Source organism: Castor canadensis, chromosome 1 (assembly GCF_047511655.1).
Source record: "Castor canadensis chromosome 1, mCasCan1.hap1v2, whole genome shotgun sequence".
NCBI lineage: Eukaryota > Metazoa > Chordata > Mammalia > Rodentia > Castoridae > Castor > Castor canadensis.
Window position 1 is genome coordinate 23,998,095 of NC_133386.1, and position 25,425 is coordinate 24,023,519.

General features: G+C 33.3%; 1 long non-coding RNA gene across 1 annotated transcript; it reads right to left on the minus strand.

The window, feature by feature from the left end:
- Nucleotides 1–276: 276 nt before the first annotated feature.
- Nucleotides 277–25,275, minus strand: LOC141423251 (uncharacterized). Its single transcript, XR_012447971.1, has 5 exons — nt 25,032–25,275; nt 22,596–22,678; nt 16,938–17,016; nt 6,815–6,985; nt 277–4,016 (listed from the first exon to the last, which is right to left on the minus strand). It is a non-coding gene; the product is annotated as an uncharacterized lncRNA (long non-coding RNA).
- Between the last annotated feature and the right edge of the window lie 150 nt (nt 25,276–25,425).

Below are 25,425 nucleotides of genomic sequence, written 5' to 3' on the forward strand. Positions count from 1 at the left end.
AGAGAATTGCAAGATAAATTTGTGTGAGTTAAAGTTATGTACTTTATTTGAGCCACTACGTTTGTATTAATTTGTTATAATAGCAATAGAAATGCAATGCACCAGAAATGACATTAGGAATACCAATTCTAAATGATGTCTTCTTTGAGGTGTAGTATTTTTTATTCAAATGCTTTGTTTCCAATGTGATACTACCATAAAAGTAATGGCATCATGGACCCAAGGTTGACACTTGTAAACAAATTAGTCAGCTAGACAAACCAGAGAAAACTCTGTTAATCTAAATAAAGAAAATTAAAAAAAAACCCATAAATAAAATAAGTTGCATAAAATGGTGTATATGATTAATTTGTGCTGAAGTTGAAAACATCAATGTAATGGGTGACTTTCTAAGCAAATAGGTAGTTTTACATATTGCAGAGACATCAATGCATCAATAGCTGAGAATAATATTGAGAAACTTACAAAAATGTTTATTGTCATTGATAAATTATTTTCTTTACCCAAAGAGCAAATTAATTGGCATTTTATAAACAATTCCAGGTCATGAGATTACAAGTCACATTAATCATAAAATGAGAAAAAGATATGCATTACTGATATAATTAGCACAGAAATAGAAGCATGATTTAACAATTATTAGTACAGCAATTTTCTAAAAGAAGTATGAAGTCATTCACATAAGTAAATTACATAGAGAGCATACTAGTACAGTAAAATTAAGTTTAAATAATGTTAGAATAAGTAAATAATTTAAGTAGCTTACTATACTGGTAAGTTAAATAAAATCATTTTTTCTCTAGCTGTTTGCCTAACATTATTGGATAAACTAGAATACAGATTCCCATTCAAAATATTTAAAGGAAAATCACTTTTTAAAATAAATTTCTTTTCTAGGAAGGTGATTTCCTTAATGTAGGAAATATAGGCTATCATATACAAGGCTTAGGTTCAATCCCCAGCATCACAAAATAGTAATGAATAAATAAGGTAAATTGACTTTCAACAAAGAGAATAATAATAAATGATTAAATACCAATTTCTATTAAAATTAGCAACCCTAGAAAGATATCTCTTTTTATCATTGTTTTCAACATTGCTTTTGAAAGTCATGTTTTACACATTTACAATGAAATTGAAATAAGAGATACAAAGGGAGTTTTAAAGCCCATTAACTTTTACAATATGTGTATACACAAAAAATTCCCAAGGAAATAAATCGAAAAACTTTTCAATAAAAATATTCAATGTAATGTCTTATAATACAGCACCTACACAAAAATCAATAGGTTTGCTGAGGTAAAAAATAGGTTGTTAATATTCTCAAAAAATAAACAATAAAACATTTGTTATTGATAGGAAAAGGAATGCATCTTTCTCATATGTACAAAAGAAATATATAGGAAGCTACATCATGGCTCTTGCCAAAGTGTTTAAATATGGTAGAATTAAATCAATCCACTAAATTCATGTTAATTTAGTCATAAAAATAATTAGCCTATGGAGAAATTCTAGCTACTCAATATCTTTTATAACATTCAGTTATTATTCTGGACAGAAGTAATGGACCTGTCAAAGAAAAATGAGATGGATAACATAAAATATTATAAAATAAATTTTATTTCTCACATTCTAACTATTTTGAGTGGTAAAATGAAAATGTTCTTCATGGTGATTCCCTGTATTTGACCAGAAATCTCAAGCCCAATGCTAAAGTTTCATGCCTGTAATCTTAGCTACTTGGGAGGCTGAGATTGGGAAGATGGTGGTTCCAGGCCAGACCAGAGAAAAGTTTGTAAGAACACATCTCAGCTGAAAAAAGCTGGACATGGGAAGCATAACAGGAGGATCAAAATGCAAGGCCCCATCTTCAAAGAATTGTACTGTTTGCATGTGAATGGATTGAATTGGAGAACATTATGTTAAGAGAAGTAAACCAGGATCAAAGAGTCAAAGGTTACATGTTTTCCCTATATATGGAAGATATAGCTATAAGATAAATGTACACATAAATACATATATGATTTTATATACATAAATACACACACATATAATATATATAGAGAGAGAGAGAAAGAGAGAGAGAGAACATTGCATTAGTGGGTCTGTCTTAAGGGTCAACAGGGAGGCAGGAAAGGGAAAGAGAAGGTTAGAAAGCGAAAAACATGGCAGCACTGCATCTGCACATGAAATTAATGTAATGTGATGCACTATAAGCTGTTGAACAATAGGGAATCAGAACAACAGAAAAAGAGTAAGAAATGGAGGGGATTAACCTGAATAAAGCAGAATGAAATACCAAGGTGAACACCCTTGACTATCAATATACACTTAAAAAATGGAGGACAGGAAGGTAAAGCATGTCTTTTTTGAGGGTGAGTACCAGTAGAAGGGGAGAAGGTATAAGGAAAGGGAGAAGAAGGGCAAATATGGTGGATGTATTTGGTATTCATATGTGAAAGTAGAATAATAAAAACTGTTGAAATTCTTCTAAGAAGGAGGGGAGAAAGATGAAGCAAACTATGGAGGGGGTGAATCTAATTAAGATATATTTTAAGCACATTTGTAATTGTTGCAATATAGCCCCCTTACAATTATTATATACTAATAAAAACTAATCAGAGCAGAAAAGGGATGGACATATCACTCAAACAGTAGAGTGCTTGCCTTGTAAGGGTGAAGCCCTTTAGTTAAAACCCCAGTTTTGCCAAAATAAAGTGACTTCTGTTTAAAAACTGGATAGTTGTAATGTTACATGTTACGGACTGAATTTTTGTGTCACCCCCAAATTCATATGCTGAAGTTCTACCCTCCAATGGCTGGGGCCTTTGGTATGTAAGTAGTTTTGGATGACATTAGAAAGTGGTACCCTTATAAGATCAGTGAATTTATGAAAAGAGGAGAAATGTAACATCTCTCTCTCTCTCTCTCTCTCTCTCTCTCTCTCTCTCTCTCTCTCTCTCTCTCTCTTTCTCTCTCCATTTCATGCCCTAAGGAAGGGCTATGTGCTGTGTAAAACCTAGAGAGGAAGTGACTCCTCATAAGTAAAGAAAGTGGGCTCTCACCAGACACTAATCTATGAGCACGTTTTTCTTGGGCTTCTCAGCCTTGAGAAATAACTATCTTGTTTAAACCAGCCTGTGGTACTTTGTTTGAGAAAATAAACAGACTAACACATGATACAAAACCTCCTTCACAAAACCTCATTTGGAAGATATATTCCTAGCTTTATTTCCAGCTCATGCATCTCTGAAAGTCAGCTCTGTTAAGTCAACCATGTTGGAGCCCTTTGTCAAATTTGTTTTAGTTGTTGTTATTTGTTTTTTTAAATTATTGTACTGGGTGAGGGTATATTGTGGCATTTATAAAAGTTCTTAAAATGTATCAAATATATCATTCTTGAATTCATGCCATCCAACACTCTCCTTCATCCTGCTCACCTTGCAATCCTGGAATAGTTTCAACAGGTATCATTTTTGCGTTTACATACACGTGTACACATTTCTTGTACTGTATTTTTCCTCGTCCCACTTTCCTCTGTGACCTCTCCCTCCCACTGGTACCAATTCCCCTATCTGGCAGGACTTGTTCCTCCCTCCTATTTGATTTTATAGAAGAAAGAAGAAAAAAATGACATTTTTGGTTGTTTGTGATAAGGTAGCTACACAGGGACTTTCCTTGTGACATTTCTATGTATATATGTATTAGAACCCCAGTTGATTCATCTTCTCTATTTTTCTTCATTCTACCTTTGTCCCTTTCTTATGGTGGTTTCAGCTGGTTTAAGATTCTTACAGTCACCTGTGTATAGAGTATATCAACCATATTCATCTTTCTAGTTTCCTTCTTTTACCCTACTCCTTTTATATGTGACCTTCCTTGTGTGACCAGTTTTTCATAATATTGCTGCATTTGTTTTAGGTCAATAATCCACATATGAGAGAACATGTGGCTTTTAGCTTTGTGAGCCGGGCTAACTTCACTTAAGATGATGTTCTCCACTTCCATCTGTTTACCTGCAAAGGACAAAATTTCATTCTTCTTTGTAGCTGAGTAAAGATCTATTTTATATAAATATCACATTTTATTAATCCATTTGTCAGTAGTGGAGCATCTTAGCTGTTTCCATAGCTTAGCTATTGTGAAAAGCGCTGCAATAAACATGAATGTGCAGGTGCCTTTGTTATAACCAGATTCATTCCTTCATGTATCCCTAAGAGTAGTATTGCTGGATCATATGGCAGTTCTATTTTTAGTTTTTTTGAGGAGCCTCCATATTGTTTTCCATAGTAGTTGTACTAATTTACATTGCCACCAGTGGTTTATGAGGGTTCCTTTGCCCCTGCATCCTCACCAACATTTGTTTGTGTTCTTGATGGTAGCTATTCTAACAGTAATGAGGTGGAATCTTAACATGCTTTAAGTAGACTAGCATAACAATCATGGTCTCTACAGCACTTTCTTGGTATCAGGACTCTATCTATCTCTAATCCACACTGTACCGTGGAAGGGGTAAGACATATTGTAAGCACATATGCAATTATCACAAATTATCCCTTTGCACAACTATTATATGCTAACTTAAAAAATTATAAAAATTGACTGAAAAGACAAATCCTTTAATTTCCAATTATGGAAATTAAATAGGTAATCTTCCAATTATGAATGAAAATTTGATAATTAAGATTCTTAAGCTTTATAACCTATTTACATTGTAAACAAATACATAAGGACAAATATTGGTTCAAAAAGAGTGCTGTTGGATGTGAGGGCGATCTGGCTGCGACATCTATCACTCCATTGATCGCCAGGGTTGATTAGGCTGATCTGGCTGGCTAGGCAGGTGTCCCCTTCCTCTCACCACTCCATGTGCGTCCCTCCCAAAGATCATCCCCATAGAGGAGGACCGTTCTTCTGTCAAGGGTATGTGAGTAGCTGCGCTCCCCTGCTAGAACCTCCAAACAAGCTCTCAAAAAGAGTGCTGTTGTATGCACTAATGAAACCAACTTTGAATAAAACCTTTATGGAGCAGTTAACTAGCCCTAGAAAATGTTTTTCACTTGCCAATTTTTTTGTAACTGTATAAAACCAAGGTCTATAATAGCATGATGTTTTAATTTCCATATCCACTGGGAAATGATACTATAGCTAAGCAATTTAACAAAGTAATCACCTTCTCTACCACTTCTTTTATGGGGACCACTTAAAATCCACTATCTTAGTAAATTTTCAATATGTAATACAATATTATTAGCAGTCATACTGTATATTAGATCCCTAGACTTATTCTGCATCATTACAAGTTATACCTATTGTCCTACAGCTCTCCCACTTCCTCACCACTCACCACTGTAACCACCATTGTATTCTGTATTTCTATGTATGTAACTGTCTTATAATTCCACAAACACGAGTTTACATAGCATTTTTGTTCCTGTCTCTGACTTATTCACTTAGTATAATGTTCTCCAGGCTCATCTGTGTTGCTATTGATCAACTATCTAAAATCACCTTCACTTTTTGCCAAGCCCATGGTTTTGTTATAATCAAGGGTCAACTGCAGGATTGAATTAATATTCAATTAATATTTCAGTAAACTCACATTCTTTAGTTAAGCAATGTACTAAAGAGATTTGAATATATTGGTATTTTCCATGGAAATCTGGTATCACTTGCCACAAAGTGAAAGTAAAAACAAATTTACAAAAATAAAAGAATGGCATTAAATGCTAGTAGCTTATTTCCTACAAGGCTCTGAACCTAAGGGTAATTTTGTCTTTGTTTCTAACAGAAATTAGCACGTCTTAGAGGGATGCTAATAGGTAACCCCAAATGGAGACTTCTGTTAAAAAACCCACGCTAGTAGCAGGGGTATTGCTTTATACTTAACTGTTCCTAATTGTTCTTTTAGTTTGTTTCTTGGAATATTTGCAAAAAATAAGTGTTTTATCTTTTACTTCATCTGTTTCTACTAAAGCCATATTTCTATGATTATGATACCCCTGTTGGTTTCTGAGGAAATTATAATGATATTGGAAAGTGATTACGGCTTCCTAATGAGACAAGCCCTAAGACCAGGCTAACTGTATAAGCAATGAAAAAATTGTGTTTCATGCAAAGTCCTGAGCATTATTAAAGAACAAAAGGAAAAAGAAATAAGGAAATGCAAAAATACAAATAAAAAATATGAGCAATTATATTCTGCCTACCAATATTCCCCCCACAGCTTCAATCAATGTCTCTGCTCCTGCTTTCTGTTCTAAATAATTGTGCTTGTTCTAGGAAATATATCCAGCATGATCCAAAACAGCTGTGACCGCTTTCCTGTGATTAATTAATTAATTCTTACTCTTTTCAGTTTACCATTTCATTCTATTTTTAACACTCTACCTAAGCTTTTACGTCTGGGTCTATCTTGTAATGCATAAATGATTTCAAGAGAGACACTTAGCAAGAGTCCAAGCTAGGCATCTCACTTTTGAATAAACACTACAGAAAAAGGAAATCCATGTGATTTAGGTAGTTCTCTAAGTATGAGTCCTACTCTCTGTAAAACAGACACACACACACACACACACACACACATTTAAAAAAATCCACTTACTACCTGACATTGTTGAAGAAGTAGATGAGAGGATACATGTATGAAATGGTTAGGACAATGTCCAGCAGGTACTCAATGCATGACAAATATTATCTATTAAATAAGTATACTTTGAAACTATATGCTTATTTAAACAATCCAGCAACACCAAAATATTTTGTAACTCCTCTTCTAGAAGATTTTGAAGAATAAAAACAGGTGTCTACTTACAACCACGCATTGTTAAAAAACACCCAAGAGTATTGTATGTTTCTCTGAAAAGCTGATGCACAGTTGCTGTTGGTTGTTTCCTAAAATCAAATCCATGTTGGAGGACAGCAGTTTAGCATAGACAAGAATTCTCTCATTGAACCCTTTGTCATGGCAGTGGTAAGGCAAGGCCTGCAAAGAAAGTAAACTCTGTGAGTGTCTCAAAGAGGTCTGAGAATAGAAATAGTCATCGATGCAGCCCTGTACCAGAGACCACTCAGTTGTAAATAGGTAAGCCTCTAAGAGAGGACTTTGTGTTGCAGAGATCTCCCCCCAAAACAGCCATTTGAATTAAGTCTACTGAAATGAATTCAACCTGATTTGTATACTCAAGCTAATTGGTCCAAGCAAATGTTATATATATATTGTGTATATATATATATATGAAATATTTTTAACTAAAACTCAGCTATGCTAAATTAACACCAGCTATATGATAAGACAACAAGAATGAGCCCTTAATTAATTCACCAACTCAGGGCTGTTATTCTCAGTCCATAAAAGTATTACTTAATATCTAAAACCAAAATCTACCTAGGACACCATCATACTCTAAATCTGTAGGTGTTTGCACATACAAGGTAAAGCTCAGTCTTCTTCATGGCATCCATACAAGGCTCCCTTTCATCTTTACCTTGCCTCCCTCTAGTTCCATTTCTCACAGCTCCCATCCCCCACCACAGGAGGCTGTTCCTCTTGGAATCCCATAGCATAGCACACTAAGCTGGTATATCTGAGATTACATCAGAATTACTTCTGTTTCAAAGCAGATATTTTTTCTGTCTATTTTATATTGTATTCGATAAATATTGTTCAATAAATGCATTTCAACCTCATTATTATTTCCAGAGTCATGAGGTATTTTCTAATGATCTGCTTAGCACTTTCTTTTAAAAAATAAAATGTTTTTTCTGCAGCTTGCTAGTTGAGGAAGTATACAAGTAAATCAAGATACATTGCATACATTTTTCCATGTATTGAAAGATGTTGTAAAACAAGAATATATTTTAGTGTATTTTCTTAATCATTCCAATCAAGTATCATAGAAATTTGAATATTAATAGATATTTAATAATTTTTTGATGGTGCTTGGGGGTAGAGAATTTCTTTAGACTACTTTTCTGGACTAATGTAAACAGGATTTGGAGACTGAGATTCTTTTCTATTAAATGCAGAGTAATTGTTACTTTGTATGAAAATGTGAAAACTACAAAATAATTGGAAAAATATTTGCATGTACCTCGATGTGTTAAAACATTACTAGTGTAAGCAAGTACCAAGTGTGGAAAACTTGATAAGTATTTCGATTTATTCTTACAAGAGTTTGGGCATCCTCGAGCTGTTATTTCTCTAGAGAGCAATACTAAAGTGGGCAGCTGCTTCTCATATCGAATACATATAACAGCTTTCCCACAACTACCATACAGGTTCCCACATAATTGGATTTTTGGATGAGGTGACAATTACTTCCAAGTTTTCTGTCAGTTATTCTCTGGGGTGTTATTTAAAATACTGTATATAACAACTGGTACAATAAGTGCCAACCAATCAGAGCACACATACACACATTCGGAACACACAATAGCCATAAACAACCAGCAAAGCAATGTGCTTGAACTTGCTCTGGCAGTGCTGGAATTCTCATTAAAAGTAGAAACCATTTACCTCTGAGCACCATAGCAGAGTTTCAAAAAATACTCTTTTAAGCATTAAAGGAGGAAAAGTCACCTTGGATTTTCTTCCGTTATTTTCTTTTGTCTTCAAGCACAATAATACTCAAAAAGTCATTACGGTGACAGAAGTTAAACTGGTACTGAAAAATTTTTAGGCATGCAACTTTTGAGAATGTAGTATTTTAATAATGAATGCAAAATGGTGCATTAAGTATATTAATAGTTCTAGCCTTCTACAGAATATGCTCATTTCTTGAGTAAGCATCAGAGTAAAATAATGCCTTCTTTGGGAAACCTTCATGTTACTAGTTCTGTAATTTCTTATATCCTCACTTGTTCCTGTAAATTGAGATAATTTATGTCAGTACTTTGAATTTCAAAAATAGATTGCTCTAAAAATTCTACCATTGCTATTATCATTGTTATTAGGGTTTTTTTTAGTTGTTTGTTATTAACACCAAAGTGTTATGAATAGGACAAGGTCAAGATAAACTGTATAGTAGAGAAGTGATACCTCATGGCATTCACCAGACTTCATCCCCTGGCCTGAGCATGGCTAGACACTGCTCCACTGCAGCCGCGCTTGGGCAACAGCTCACAACTCATATGTCCCTTTCTTCTCTTTTCCATGCAGCAGTAGGGTGCTTCCGTCCCTCTTGCCTGACTAAACTCGGAATTGAAAGTCATTCAAAATCATTTTAGCAGACAGGTGTTCCTATTTTCCCCTTTCCTCAAGATGCTTATAGTTTAACAAAGATTGAATTGAGACAGTACCAATCTTACTTCAAAAACACCTTATGGATGCTGAGACTTTCAGATAGTGTGACAAGCTGTAAGAGAATGAAATATTCATATTTAGAAATCTATTCATCCCCCTGTAATACAGAAGTCCATATGTGCCTTTCTTTTTAAATAAAGGAAAAGCAGGCTTTCAGTGTGTTATATAGTCATATGCATAAGATATTTATTCTCTAAAACTCATATTAATGTTGACACAAAACCTCAGGCCACGAATAGGCCAGATTATTTTGAATCTTTCCACTGATTTTATAGAAGAGTTCTAAGAATAACTAGAGGAATATAATTACGGAAACAGCCCAATTCAATTTAGTTGAACATTTCCAGTTTTATTCATAAAGTTCTTTTTCTTTTTTACTTCAGAATAAGAACTGTAGGGTTGGACCCATTAAGTTTATTTTGTCACTTTTAATGCAAAGATTATTACTGTAATTTACATATCTCAGTATGAGCCAAAAGCTTCCTGCTGTGGCTTTTTCCACCAACATACTACAAATTAACAACCTAGCTACATTAAAGTAAATGAAAAAAAGTTAATTCTTTTCAATATAATGCAAATTATCTGCCCACGAGACTATATAATTCCCTCAATAAGAGTCACAGAAACAAGAAAACAGAGTTTTGTGTAAGATACATTAATGTTTTAGTCCCATGTAGGACAGTATCATAAATCTTAAGAAAGTGTCGTAAAATCAATACTGATCACCAGAAATGAAAGCATTAATTTTGAGGCTGTGAACCTTACCAAAGTTGCAAGCCACACACAAAAAAATGTACACCAATAATATTTCCAGGAATCATTATGGCATTTATCATACAGGAAGTAGTATAAGAAGTATTAATTTCATTTCTTATACAATCAACTTTTGGTAAGCGACTAGTCCAATACTTCAGCCAGAATTTCCTATGAAGAAGCATCATTTTTAGAAGTTTGGTTAAGATGTTACTCCTTAGTCTACATGAGGATCTATAGGCTACCCAAGTGACCCTTCTGCCATGTCACTCATGTGATAATATTATCACTCATGTGATAATAACTTTGGGGGTCTGTTACCAGTAAGCCTTTCTCACAGTGATCTGCCTTTAATTCAAATACCATTTATATGCTTCATTTTGTTCCTGTATCTTCATTGATTTTTTTTAGCTCAGTCTACTCTGTACCTCAAATTTTACTTTGATCTGCTTCCTTTTGAAGCCAAAGTTACTTGGTTAGCTGTAGGATATAGAATGTAAGCAAGTAAGCAAAATGATGAGTTAGCAATGTAAATGTGAGGATGCATTGTAGTTAAAATAACATACCAGGTGTAGTAGTTAATATGTGAAACACTACCTACTTGGGAGGCAGAGATTGGGAGGAACATAGTTCAAAGGCCACCCTGAACAAAAAGTTGGTCAGCTATGCAGGAGGAATAGAAAGGAGGATCACGGTCTGAGGCCAGCTTGAACAGAAAACATGAGATGCTATCTGATATAACTGAAGTTAAAAGGACTGGATGCATGGCTTAAGAGTATGCTTACCTAGAAAGTGTGAGGCCCTGAGTTCAAATCCCAGTACCATCAAAATAATTATATAAAAATAAATAAATATATATACATATAGATATATACATTCACTAATATTTCAACATCTTTTGGCTTCAAATATTCCCTAAGTGCACTAGCTAAAGAATCATACTTTTATTTTAATTGTTATTCTATGATTAAAAACAAAGGAACAAAGTATCTAAAGTTGGGTATAAATTTACAGAAATTCTACTTCTCTACAATGGATATGGGAGACTTTCCAGAAACTACAAAGTTAAACTTCTCTGAATTGAGGTCAGCAATTATTTAAATAATAAATATTTCTTGTTCAGATACCAGGCTAGGCCTTCAAAACAAAGATTTGTCTTCCCCCTCAATGATTTCAATCACCCTTACGGGAAATAATTTCAGTAGCAACATATTCCTTTTATATTAAAAGATATTACATATTTGTACAGTGATGAAAAAATCTTGTTGGAGCTTTATAGAGAAAAGAAATGTGTTTTGTTGCTATTAATACCAGCAAACCATATAATAAAAAATCAAATAACACTCCAGTGTGTAAAGCAAAGAGTGAATTGTAGAGATGTACAATAATGCATTTAATTTAGTGTTTAAGTTGTTTTAGATGGAATTAAATGTATTTTGCAAAAATGTGTAGAAAAAGTCAGCAGAATTGATTCCTTCCACTTTGTTTAAAGTAATCAATGCCTATAAAATTATAATTTGTCTATCTTTAAAATTATTAATTCTATACATTTTATACTTGATAATTACTATGTGTACTACCCAATATACAATGCATAGTAAGTGATACGACATACTAATTCATCATGCTTAAAATGAGAAAACTCATTATCCTAAAAGAGATTGGAAGGATAGTGCAGAAAATTATAGAAAAATTTCATAGTGAAAAGAAAGCACAGGGAGAGTGGGTATAATTCCCTAAAAATAAGTAATCAGAAAAAGAAATATACTTCAAGATGCTGATGAATTTTTTGAGGTAATAACATAAATTCCTTGAACAGCCTTAAAAGCTTCATTTTGTGCCTATAATGATATTTATTACAAACAGGTGTGCCTGTGTGTGTGCGTGCGTGTGTGTGTGTGAATGAGACAAGCTCATTCTAAATTTCATATGGAGAGGCAATGCTCTAACATAATTCAAGACAATCTTTAGGAGGAAAATGTTGAAATTAAATTACTCTGGCATCAATAATTATGAAATTTAATTCATTAAAACATTATGCTATTGGGATACCAATAAATTAATTGACTCATAAAAAAGAAGAATAGGTATTTCTTTGACCCAATTATATATCATCTTTTAATCTACTCTAAGTGGATGGTGAAACACAGTAGGAGTAAAGATGGGCTTTTCAATTAATAGTTTAAGATCAGTTAGATATCCACATGGGACAAATAAAAGCTAGCTATTTATCTCACATTATCTATAAAAGTTAATTGAGGGTAGATCATAGACTGATCTTTAAAGAAAAATAATAAATTTCCGGAAGAAAACATATATCTTCATAGATTTGGGATCGGCACACATCAGGTAAGTAGGGCACAAAAATACTAACTGTAAAAAATAATATTTTTTGATTTCTTAATTAAAGAGTTCTTTCATTCATCAAAACAGACCAATAACAGAGTGTAAAAACAAAAATTATTATACCTAGAAGTCCATAATAAATCTGTTTTAATGATAGATTAACAAATTAACAAATGATAGATTAACAAATGATAGGTTTAACAAAATTAAACATTAGCAAAGGACATTAAAAGGCTTTTGTCAGACAATAAAATAGATTGCTGATAAATTTGTGTAAAGGTGCTCAACACCATAACTCATCTAAGGAATCAAATTAAAAATATAATATCAGTAGGAAACTATAATGATGAATCTTAAAAGGATGTATGATTCTGTTTTACTCAGTATTATCCACAGGAATAGAAGCAACAGAATAGACATGATAGTATAAATAGATTTACAGACACATACAGATATATCACATTTATCCTAGAAAGAGACAGCAGCCAAATCTATATCTAGAAAAAGACTCATCATAAGATACTAGCTCAAGTGATTGTGCAAGCTTAGAAATTCTATGATCTGCCATTTAGGAGTTGGAGACCCAAGAAAACTGATGGTACAATTTTAAGGGCTGAGCCTCAGAGATGATGGTGGAGATTCTAGTCTAAGTCTGAAGGCCTAAGAACTAAAAGAACCAAAGACAAAGATGATGTGCATCTCAGTTCAAGCAATAAACAGAGAGTTTCCCTCCACTTTTTCTTTTTTCTTTAATGTCCATTGGGAAGAGCCTTCTACTTTACCTACTCCACAATTCACATGACAATCTGTTCCAGAAATGCCCTTCCACACATATCCAAATATAATGTTTAATCAGATACCTGATATCTGATGGCTGAGAGTAATTGACACATAAAATTAAAAATCAACAGTCTACCTCTTATTGACATAGAACATATATGCGTCTCTTTAAAACTTACTTAATTTCCAAATACACACACAACAAGGTTATAATTTCTGCTAATGTTGTATAACTAACCAAATACACATCAACTCCTTCCTCAGAAGACAGGGTAAAGCCATTGAAGAATGTATACTCTTCTTTGTATCTCATAATTTACATACTATGAAACAAAACTAATAACACATTTTGCTTCCTGTTCCCTTGATCATATGCTTTGGTGTCCTGGAAATCTTACTTCCAAAGGGAAGAATGCCTCCACCAGAAGAAGCTTCAACAATTCCATTGAATTGGAAGTAATAACCAATACTTAGAACATTAGGTTCTTCATGCCCCTAGTGAGCAGACAAAGAAGTTACTTTGTGCTGTGATGGAGCCTGACTACTAGGAGGAAATTGGACTTCTGTTCCACAATGGAGGTATGGAAGAACATAAAGTCATACTTTTTAGGTTCCATAATAAGGAAATAAGAGAAGGAAGAAAAGATATGTGAAGAACACATCCACCTTGATTACAGTGACAGCCACATGGTCATAGCTAGTATGAACTACTTCTTCCACTACCTATTCCATATTCCTTTGACCTTCAGCAAGTATGTCAGCCAGCAATAGTTCTTGACCTGGTAGTGTGAACCAAATCTTAATTCCAGTGTTATCTGTGCCATCATTAGTCCTGTCTGAATTGGCTTGTTTTAATTTTCCATGGACCTTAATTGCAGGACCTGGTAATACTAAGAGATGCCTTAAGGCATGTCCTTTATTCTGAACATATGCTTCCTTACCTCCATTATGGAGAAATTTCCTCCTGATAGAGCACAGCATATGGTTAAAGTACTAATAAACAAAAACTTGTAAGTGGGTCACTCAGAGGAATAATGAGTAGTGTCGCCCTCATTTCTGCCCCATGCTTCTGAAAAAGAAGAATGCTCTAATTCTAAGATTAGGGCTTTAGTCTCAAGATTAGGGATTTATCATCATAACTTAGTTATCTAGCAAATGACCCATCACCAAACAGAATTATTTTGGAGATTAGAGATTCAGCACATTATTGTAGAAGTCACATACATTCAGTCCATAGCAAAATCCAGGTATTGATGAAGATGTGAAGTGACATGGAACTCTTGTACATTGATGGTGGCAGAGTACCTTGCTTGACATACCACTTTGGAACACTATTGGACAATAGTTTCTACAGGTAGATAACCAATTAAAAGAGAAGCCAGAGCTAGGTACTGGTGGTTCAAGCCTGTGATCCTATCTACGCAGGACTTAGAGATCAGGAGGATCACAATTTGAAGCCAAACCTTGCAAATAGTTCACAAGAGCCTATCTTAGAAAAAATCACCAGAAATAAAGAATGGTGGAGTGGCTCAAGGTGAAGGCCTTGAGTTCAAACCCCAGTATCACACACACAAAAAAAGAGAAGCCAGGGTTTATAGATGGCATTTTGAGAGATGATTATTCTCCCTCTCTGTCATAAATAGTTATATATAATTCAAATATGCCAGTCCATTGTGACCTTGATGGATTCGTAGCACTTTGTAATTACTGGGAGGTGATGAAGTGTATGAGGTGGGGAATTAGAGCATTCTCCTTTTCAGAAGAATGGGGCAGAAATGAGGGTGACACTACTCAACTTCTTAGTCAGAGGAAGTAGGTCACTAGAATTATGGTTTTAGGAGTTACATCTTGCCCTAGCCCCTTCCAATATTCAATTTTGTTTTCCCTGTTTCTTGGTTTCTATGATGTGAACAGCTATGCTCTACCAAGTAGGTCCTCCTGACACATCTGAAGTTGTGAGCCACCCACAATAAATCAGTCTTTGTCTTAAAAAATCTTTTAAAAATCTTAAAAAATTCTTTAAAATGTCAAAAAATCTTTTAAAAATCCTTAAAAAGTCTTAAAAATCTTTAAGTTGTTTATTTCAGGTATTTTGTCTCAGAAATAAAAAGCTAACTATTACACAGATATAATATTGATTAAAATAAGCTATACTCAATATAATGTATCGTACATAGTTCCATTCATAGGAAACTCAAAATCAGGTAAAACCAATATATGGTACTTGATAGCAGAATGATAATTACTTTGGGGATTATGGACCAGCAGGAGAACTTTAGTTTTGGAAGTTGTTCTGTATCTCATAAAAGTTGGTTTAGTTGTAAACTGAATAAATGCAGTTGACTATAATTAAGTTTACTCATAATTTAATGAAAAAGGTGATGTTTATTTATAAGAGACACATTTTTAGACTCTTACACATGGCTTCAAAACAGTACATGGCTAAGGTACCAATTTATGTCTAGACTGTATAAGAGAGTTTTTTAAAGAATTTACCCAGAACAATAAAGAAAGCAGCGATTTCACTGTTCATTCTTACATTCCAGAATGGATTTATGTCTTTATGAAACCAAGAAAGTAGATTTTCCATACCTCAAATGAATCTAGATGATGCTGTCTGAAATACAATAATGGCTATGCTGTGAAAATAATGTTACTGCCTACTAACTTAACTCAGACAGATTCAGATTGATTATTGGAAATTGAATGTTCTTTCTCTACATATTGCAATTCATCTAATATGATTTAGCTCCAGGTATAGATCATTTAGTCATATAACCGAATAGGTATTATTAGTGAATAAACAAAAATATGACAATTATTCACAAAAGCTGTGACATTATCATTGTAGGTACTTAATAATAAATAGATGAAAGTAAGTAAATTAATGAATGAACTGATCATTTAGAGGCATTTCTTTACTAAATTCTGGACACAGCTCTTTATCTCATAAATTCAATACTTTAAAAGCCTGGCAAGAGACAAGTGAAACATGCAAATATAGCATTACATTATTCTTAATTTAAGATATATTTATTGAATACTTCATATGTGCCAGACATTCTTCCAGGTTGTGTGGATATAGGCAGGAAAAAACAAATTCCTTGCTGAAATAGAGATTTCAAGGAATGTACACATCTTTCAATGTACTTGAGCTTTATTTTTCTACAGTAAATAACAGATGCAGCACAAATAAGGAGAGAAAGAACAGAAAAGAGCATATGGTGCTCATGATGTGATGCTCTATTAGCTGTGCATGCACATGCATGTGTGCCTGCACAGTCCTAGGTCCAGACTTGTGAAGTTCTTTTCATGAATTACATTTACCAGAAATAAAAATAAAAAGGGGCAATGTTTACCTGCTGCACTATAGACCATCAACCCTACAAGAGGACATAATTATTATAACAATGATGCCACAGTGTATTATAATTTCAAAGGATGAGATTGCATGGAAAATAACCATGTGAATTAATTGCCCAGTCATCTTTGAAAATTCGTACTAAGGGCCAGCTAGCCTGCATACTCATAAACTGGAGATATTTTTATGAATTATGCTCTAATTTTTTATTCACCATATGTACTATATCTGCACTTTTATTATGTTTTGTTTTACATCTCTACCCACAATTACATTCTCTTTTGCAGACTCGTTTTATGTTTAAGAGATTGGACACACGAATTAAGTAAAATGAAGTATTATTAGTTATAGTGATAATAGTGGTAATACTAACAGAAGTTATATCTTACTTACTGTTACAGGCTGATTGTACTCTCTCAACACTCACTTGTTGAATCTTACTCCCCAACCTGAGGATGCTTGAAGATGAAACCTTTAGAAGATAATTAGGTTAAGATGTTTATATGAAGACATATAAGAAGGCAGTAAGTTGTGCAAACATGGACGAATAGCTGGGTCTACATGTACTTTGATCTTGGACCACCATAACTGTGAGGAAATAAAGGTCTATTGTCTAAGCCATTGTAGTCTATAATATTTTGCTATGATGGCCCCAGCTAAGACATATATAAAGAATTACAACATGCTAGACAGACATAACTGATGATTTAATTTTTATTATCTGTGTAAGTTAATTTATCTAATAATAACAACTGGCTGTTATTATTCCAGTTTATAGATGAAAAAACCAAAATAGACTAAGTAATTTGCGTAAGCTTACTTAGTCTGTGGCAGAAAGTCTGTCTGAGCTTTCACTCTGTTATCTTAATCACAATAACATGCTTCCAGCCAATAACTTTGTATTGCTTTTCAACTAAAAACTAAAAGCTATGATAAACCACCTCCAGATTATAAGTTACAACTCTCAGTTTATTATATAATCATAACAGGTAATGATAGATTGGACTGTTGAGTAAATAACCTTATTTTAGAGAGATAGGAACAAATTCAAGGATGTTATTATGGAATTAAAATACTTTATATATCACTAATACATTTTGTAAATGTTTACATTGAAATGGGTTTCTGTTTACTCATTATTTTACTAATTCAACATATACAAATAAGATGTGTGCTCAATTTTACAAAGTTAAATAAATTAAATAGGTGACCAGAATATTTATTAGACAACACATATTCTCTGACAAAGATAGAGCAATGGAGCAGTGAAAAACATGACATTATTATGTCTTCTAGGTCAGAAAAAGTTTCAGGCAGTTGTGACATTTAAATTGACATTGGACAATGAGGATCTTTTGCAAGTGAGAGAATGTCTTAATTTGGAAATTGGAGTTGTCAGCTGACAGAACACTAAAATAATTTTTTCTGACTCTTTATGACTTTTCTGTGTAAACCTAAGAGGGTGATAATGCTGACATAGAATTAGCAAATTGTATATGTATTTCTGTGTGTGTGTATATACGGTAATTGTATGTACATGACAATGTATATGATTTCTCCATGCTCATGGTCATAAAATTTTTAAAAATTGTAGTATAATGTTAACTATGTTTTATTTAGGTAATAATTAAAAGAAATCAATAAACTCATGGATAAATTATAACAAAAATGTTTCAATATTATTGCCATTATTTCAATAATAATATGATGAGAACACCATTATTATCAGCATTGTAAAATAGTAGTGGTAATTAATTCCATTGTGTACTAATTCTAATTGTTATTAAAATCAATAAATGATAGTCAACCAAACCCTTTAGAGGCTTATAGCTGTAGGAAATTAATATCCTTCAGATTGTGCTTAAACAGCTATATGTTTGGGTAACCAAAGGTAGATTTTTAAACATATGATATACTATAGTTGAGCAAAATCATGTAGGAGAATTTAAATAGAAATAAATGGAAAGGCACATGATGGATACATGCCTGATAGAGAATTGCTTATTCACACATGTGTCAAAGTAGATGCCAGTAGCTAACAAAATGCTTTGGCATTTGGATTTAACTGGCTACACTGTAAAAATAATGTAACAGGGGTATTTTTGGAGATGACAATATTCTATGTTCTGGAAATTGCATCTTTTCATCTACATAAAGTTATATGGAATAATTTCATATTTTTCCTATAAATGTTTAAAGGAGTACAATAGTTGTAAAAATTATTTAGTTGGTAAGACAAAGTATTTTAACATCACTTGTCTGAAAAATGAGGGCTTCTCCATAAGTTATTATCAGATAAAATGTGGCTTTAAAGACATAATGTAAAGAAATATATCAAATTAATAATGAAAGGCCAAAGAGGATAGTATTTTGAAAGGGACTACTTTAAATGTCATTTCCTCTCTAAAATCTGGCACTTTCTATGGCAAAGGAAGTTCCACTGTAAGTTTTTGATGAAACTGTTTGAGCTACTAAGGAGATATAATTTTATTAAATGTAGTCATATATCTAGACAAGGCCACATGATAGGTTTTCCTAAGCTTTTCTTGAATATAGCATACACTGTAAATGTCAGTAAGAGCTAGATTCTAGCACATGTATTATACAGGTAGACCCTGAATCCCAAAAGTTGTCTTCTGAATGTGCATTGTGTATCCTTCAAGTTAATACACTACAGAAATTCTTTTGTGTCATTGTAGGTTGAAGTAATGTATGAACTGTGTTAGACAGCAAGACTGAACTGTTTTCAATGCAATCCTCAGGGAGTCCTTCAGAAAAGGGAAAACAATGATTTTGAAGGTTCATTTCAGTGCCAGCTGGCAAAGATCTTAAAGGTTATTCTATTTTACCCATACTGCACAGTTATTTAAATGTCTCCATGTGGAACTTGTGAGAGGAATGTTTATTTAGCCACACTGGAATGTTAAAAATGTATTCATAGTGGCAAGAGACGAGAAAAAGCAGGAAACTTTGTGATAAACACCACTTTGTCTGTATTGCCTTAGTATTCTTCTTTTGCAAAATTGTACTCAATCTCTATGAACATGTTGAACGATATTTAGCTTTATCTTAACTGGTGGCCAAAGTCCCACCTGGATATCTTCTATTATTTATTTTATCTGTCAAATTAAACATTTATTGCATGCAAGCAGTATTCTGTAAGTCTAGACTTATTTGGAGATGGGAAATTCATGTAAAAATAAGTAATTGGTTGAAGAAAACAATTGTCATAAGTGACTTCAAGAACTGTCCTTTTAAATACTCTGAGAATAGCGTGACATAATGCTACAAACTCAGAATGACTTAGGTTACAATTTTTCAGATGTTTAATAACCAGAAATAAGTATATAATGTATAAAAAGCTAATTTTAGAATAAGAAGTCTTTCTTTTCTTATTGTTTTCTTTTTTTAACAATATTTTGATTATTCACTAGTGTAAGGGACATGGGTAAGGAGTACTTCCTGGACAACTTGTGCAGTCTTGCATGCATGTTTTAATACTCTGTTGCTTCATTTTTAAATGCATCATAATTCATGAACAAGTGTTTCACATGTTTTTGTACTAGGCTTTGCAAATTAAGTGACTGCTTTGCTGATACATTTGAGTGAAGACAGACAAATATACTCAAGCAATGTAAAACAAAAATCTCTTAGTTATATGAAACAGGTCTTGATGGCTAGCACATTGATAAAAAAATTGCATTGCTTTTAGAAAAAAAACAGAAAAAATAACATAACTGAAATATTTCAAAATCATTCCAATAATAATATGCAAGCAAATGTCATTGAAATATTTTATTGAAGCAACATTCATATAAGGAATTACACATTAATGTGGGCAGGTTGGGGAGGTAACTGAACACATCAGCTAGCCTTCTACAAACATTTATTAATGAAGCCTATTAGCAAATCAATTATAAATGTTTGTGATGGCAAAAAATGGTTAAAATACAGAGCATCTGCTCTATAGCTTGCTTTCTTATCTAGCTGCTCTCATAGAACAGTCTGCATGGTAGTTGGTTTCAATTTAGGTACGCTGATTCGTTAAGCCCAGTGTAAGGACACAGAAGCCACATTTAACAGACACCTCTAGGTGTCCTGAGAAAAGTTTGTTTATTAATCATGCTTTCAAAAATACTGATTTCCCTATCACAGTATGTGTTGCAGTCTGTTTGGACTGCTACAATAAAATACCATAATCTGGGTGCCATATAAATAAACAAAATTAATTTTCACCCTTCTGGAGGATGGGAAGTTGAAAATTAAGACAAATTTGGTGTCTGTGAGAGACTGCTTTTGAGTTCATGGGCAACAGCAACTTAACTGTGTCCTCACATGGTAGAAGGGATTTGAGGTTTTTCTTAAGTCCTCTTATGTAAGACCAATAATCTCACTCACGAAAGTTCTTCCCCCTAAAAGCTCTACCAAAACCCATCTTCTAATCTACTACTATGAGAGTTATGATTTCCACAAATGAATTTTGGGGTGACCCAAACATGAGAGTCACAGCAATTTCCAACTGGTTTGAAGCAGAAAAGAATTTTCCTCTGATAAAACATCCCAAGCACTAGGCTGCTTTAAGTATGCCGCAAATGTTTGTGAAGAAATCAACATTTTCACCTGGGGTTGTGCATTGGGTTTCATGGGAATTTTTTCTTCAATGAATAAAAAACCAAAAAATTCTTGAGTAAAAGCCCTTGAGAGATAGTGTAGTGGGAAAGCTATAACTATTTGGAGAATTTGCACCATCCTCTTTGATGGGTTAGTCCCGGAGTTTACAACTGACATCTTTTAAGACACACAGTATATGTAGGGAGAGAGTTGTAGTAGGAAAAACAAAACTAAGTTATACTGCTAAGTATTTTTTTATTAAGGCTGGCTTAATTTAACATGCAATAATGTTATCAAAGAGTATGTTTAATACTTTGTATTTATGAAGAAAAAGGCATTACTCAGAGCAACATAAATGCCAAGACTCATTTGGCTTTTTATATATTAAGTGATTAACACAGTTATACTTTACAATGGAATGAAACTGTTATGGAACCAGAAAATATACTCATGTGTGTGCATGTCTTTTTCCTTCTTTAGCATCTAATTTTAACCAACTGCATTATTTTAAGTACCATCTTATTCAACATTTGAAATGAAAAATTTGCTTTTTTACTGAAGTAACTGCATTCATCATAAAGATAGAACAAAAAGTCCTTGGCAGAGATTTACTCTGCAGAAGTAAGCTATTTTTGTACTGTACATTTAGCAAATTGTAAAAATACAAATTCCAGAAACTACATCTCAAGAATTTAAAAAGAAAATAGCATGCAAGAACCTATATTTAGTTCTTTCTATTATTGTTCAGTAATAAAAATATCAGGGATGACATCATTATAATTCCTTTTGAAGGTCAACAGTTTGTGAAGATTATTTTACAGGGAAACTGAGAAGAAAGGAAACTACAAATATAATCAATGAAATAAGAACTAACACTGTTCACTACTTGCTTATTTGAAGAAAATGCGAACTTGCTGAAAGAAGATTCTGTATGAGGTAGTGTTTCAGATAATATAGTAAAGTTACCAGAATATTTGGTATGTATTTTCAAAGGTGGTATCAAAATTATCAATATTGTTAAGTAAAATCATGATACTCTGGCAAGGATGTAATAGAACTGTGAGTTTATATTGAATTATATTAGCCAGATCTTGTTTGTTCAGTAATGCTAAAATAGGCTATATTACATGTAAGAAAAGAGCATAATTGTACAAAACAAATATTTTAATGAAAAATTAAACAAATTCAAGTGACAGAAAATTGCCAACGTACTTGACCTCTAACTTAAAATAGAATCAAATGAAGTATTATTTATGATACTCTTTGATTCTAGTTATAGATCTAATGACATCAAAACGACTACTGCTGTAGTAAAATTAGTAACTTGTGCTTTATAATTAGGAGTCAGAAATGTCAAAGCAGTGATGCAACAATAAAATATAAAATAAAAATTTATAATATAATGACTTTATCCCATGAAGACCTTACAAAAATTTTTACCATGGCCTATGAAACATTTTAGCTCTGATTCCTCAAAGCTGAAGTAATTTCAATTCTTCCTTCACTATAGGCCACATCTATGTCTACAAGAAAGAAAGAAAAGAATAAACATGTGAAGTCAAATGAAGTGCCGACAGTTGCTAGAATTTATTAAGACTCAGTGGTTCATCAATACACTAGCACTACCTTGGTTCTACTTAGTATCTCCTTCTCTATAATAGGCATGTAATTTTCTATAAGAACAAAGCAGCAATGTGTCTTTTTTACCTTTATTACTATTAACAACTAAGCTCAAGACATTATTTTGATGTCATCAGTTGTGTCATTAATATCTTTTTTTGTGTCCCAGGATGCAATCTGGGTGTTTTAAAAATGGCATAATTTTTTAAATTATGTTCCCTCTTTTGCATATCCAATCATTATTTCTGCATCTAAATGTATTAAACATGTTCATAGCCTGGTGAAGGAGATGTAGGTAAGTACAACCACTATGGAAAACAGTATGGAGTCTCATCAAACATTAAAAATAGTGCTGCCTTATTATCCAGCAATAACACTCCTAGGGATACACCCTAAGGAATGTAAGTCAGGTTACAGTAAAGACACCTGCACAACCATGTTTATTGAAGCATTATTTGCAATAACTAAGCTATTGAAATAGCCAAGATGCCCCATGACTGATGAATGGATTTAAAAATGTGGTATTTATATATAATGGAAATTTATTCAGTCATAAAGATGAAATTTTGTCATTTGTAAGGAAATGGATGGAACTTGAGGAGGTCATCTTAAGTGAAGGTAGCCAGGCACAGAAAGCCAAGGCCATGTGTTTTCTCTCATGGGTGAAATATAGACCCAGTACAAATACAAGCAGTATTATATATAAATAGAAATATATATAGAACATGTACCCAAAAGTGAGACCAAGGGAGGAGGAAAAGAAGAAAAGAAAAATAGTGAATACTAGTGGAATACATCACTTCTATGTAGAAACAAGGCACAAAGAAACACATTGAAAACTGTTAAACAACATAGGATGGGGAAAAGGGTGAGGAGGTGCAGTGGAGGGAGGTTACATAGACTTAAGCACAATGTATGGACTGGTATAATACCAAGGCAAAAATCCCACTGAACAATAAACAGACACCTAAAGAAAGAAGAACAAGAATGAAAAACAGGTTATGCTAAGGGAAGGACACTAACAGCAGGCAGAGGGTAAAAGAAAGAAGTTTTAAAGAAGGTGAATATGGTTGATGTAAATGTTGTATAGAATATTTAAAACTGTATAAATCACTGTAAGCAGGGTCCTAAGGTAGGAGAAAAATTGAGGGCATGAAGAAATTTGGGATATAATACACATATACATGGAAATGCCATAATGAAACTCTCTGTATAGCTACCTTAAATAAACAAATGAAAATGTCTTTTTTCAAAAATGGAGGACAGGAAGATAAAATAGGTCCCATCTAGGGGTTGGTACCAGTGAAGGGAGAGGATATAAGGAAATGGTATAGGAAGGTGAATATGGTGGAAATACCATGTACACATGTGTGTAAATGGAAAAATGGGACCTGGTGAAACTATTCTAAGTGTGGAGGAGAGATAAAGAGAATGGTAGAGGGGATGAATCTAAGAAATATTGTAAGAACTTTTGTAAATGTCAAAATATACCCCCAGTATAACAATAATATGATAATAAAAATGAAATTTAATGAAAAAAATGCTCTAAGTGGCATCCTTGCAATAAATTGTCACACTTTTCATAGCACTCACCAAATTGTCCACAATCTGTGGCTACACATACTCTGCCCATGTTCAAAATTTTACTTTCCATCTGTTGCAAGGTCTTTGTCTATAATTATCACTTTTGAAAAATGTTCTCTCAGATTCATTCTTACATTTTACTATTTATTTACAAATCTGTGTTTAAAAACTCTTAACTTTTAATTTAACTCTAGTTTCATGTTCTCAATTTTACATATTCCGTCAATATTTAAACTCACCATTCATTTTCCTCCACCAACACCCATTTCTGATTTATATCAATGAATTAATTTCTCTAGTGACTCAAACTTAAAAGCTTCTCTGATTTTAGCTTTCTATAAGCCTGTCATGCTCATGAGTCTCAAAATTCCATCAAGCTTTCCTTAAAGAAATGTCTTTTTTGAAATTCCTTACCCACCCATTGACCCCTCTGACATATGACTTTTCAGTTTAATCCTGTACATGTTTAAAAGACTACCAGCTTGTCTTTCTTTACCAAATCATCCTTGAATAATTCATTTATACTTACAAGATTGCTTTTTCACAAATTCATTTTTCCAGGTTATTGCTCAATGAAAAATATGGAAGGATTTTCCCCTTCCTTGCAGGTCAAAATGTGACCCTTAACACTGATATTAAATGCTCCTCTGTCGCAGAAACTGACAAACTTACCGAGCCAGCACTCCCCTGCTGCATTCATTATTATGCTCCACCTGGGATATTTATGTCTGAAGATCCAGATCCCTGCTTATAGAGAGATTGATTCTGGATTCAGAGGATGAGGATTTCAGTGAACTTCTCTCTCTATGAAGCAACGGAAATACAAGCAACAAAACCAAAACCAACAATTTCAGAACTCTGGAAATTAGCCAAATTACAGAAAGAATTGAAAACATCCATTCCAAAAATACTACTGAACCTCAGTTAGAACAGTATGGTCTGTGGCATTTTATCTTGGGGTTCTTCCCCTCCTCCCTAACATTCCACCTCAGTGACATGGTAGGCATGAGCAACAGGCACTTACAAGCTATAGGTTCTAGTGATCTGCTTGGAAGCTGTGTTGTAA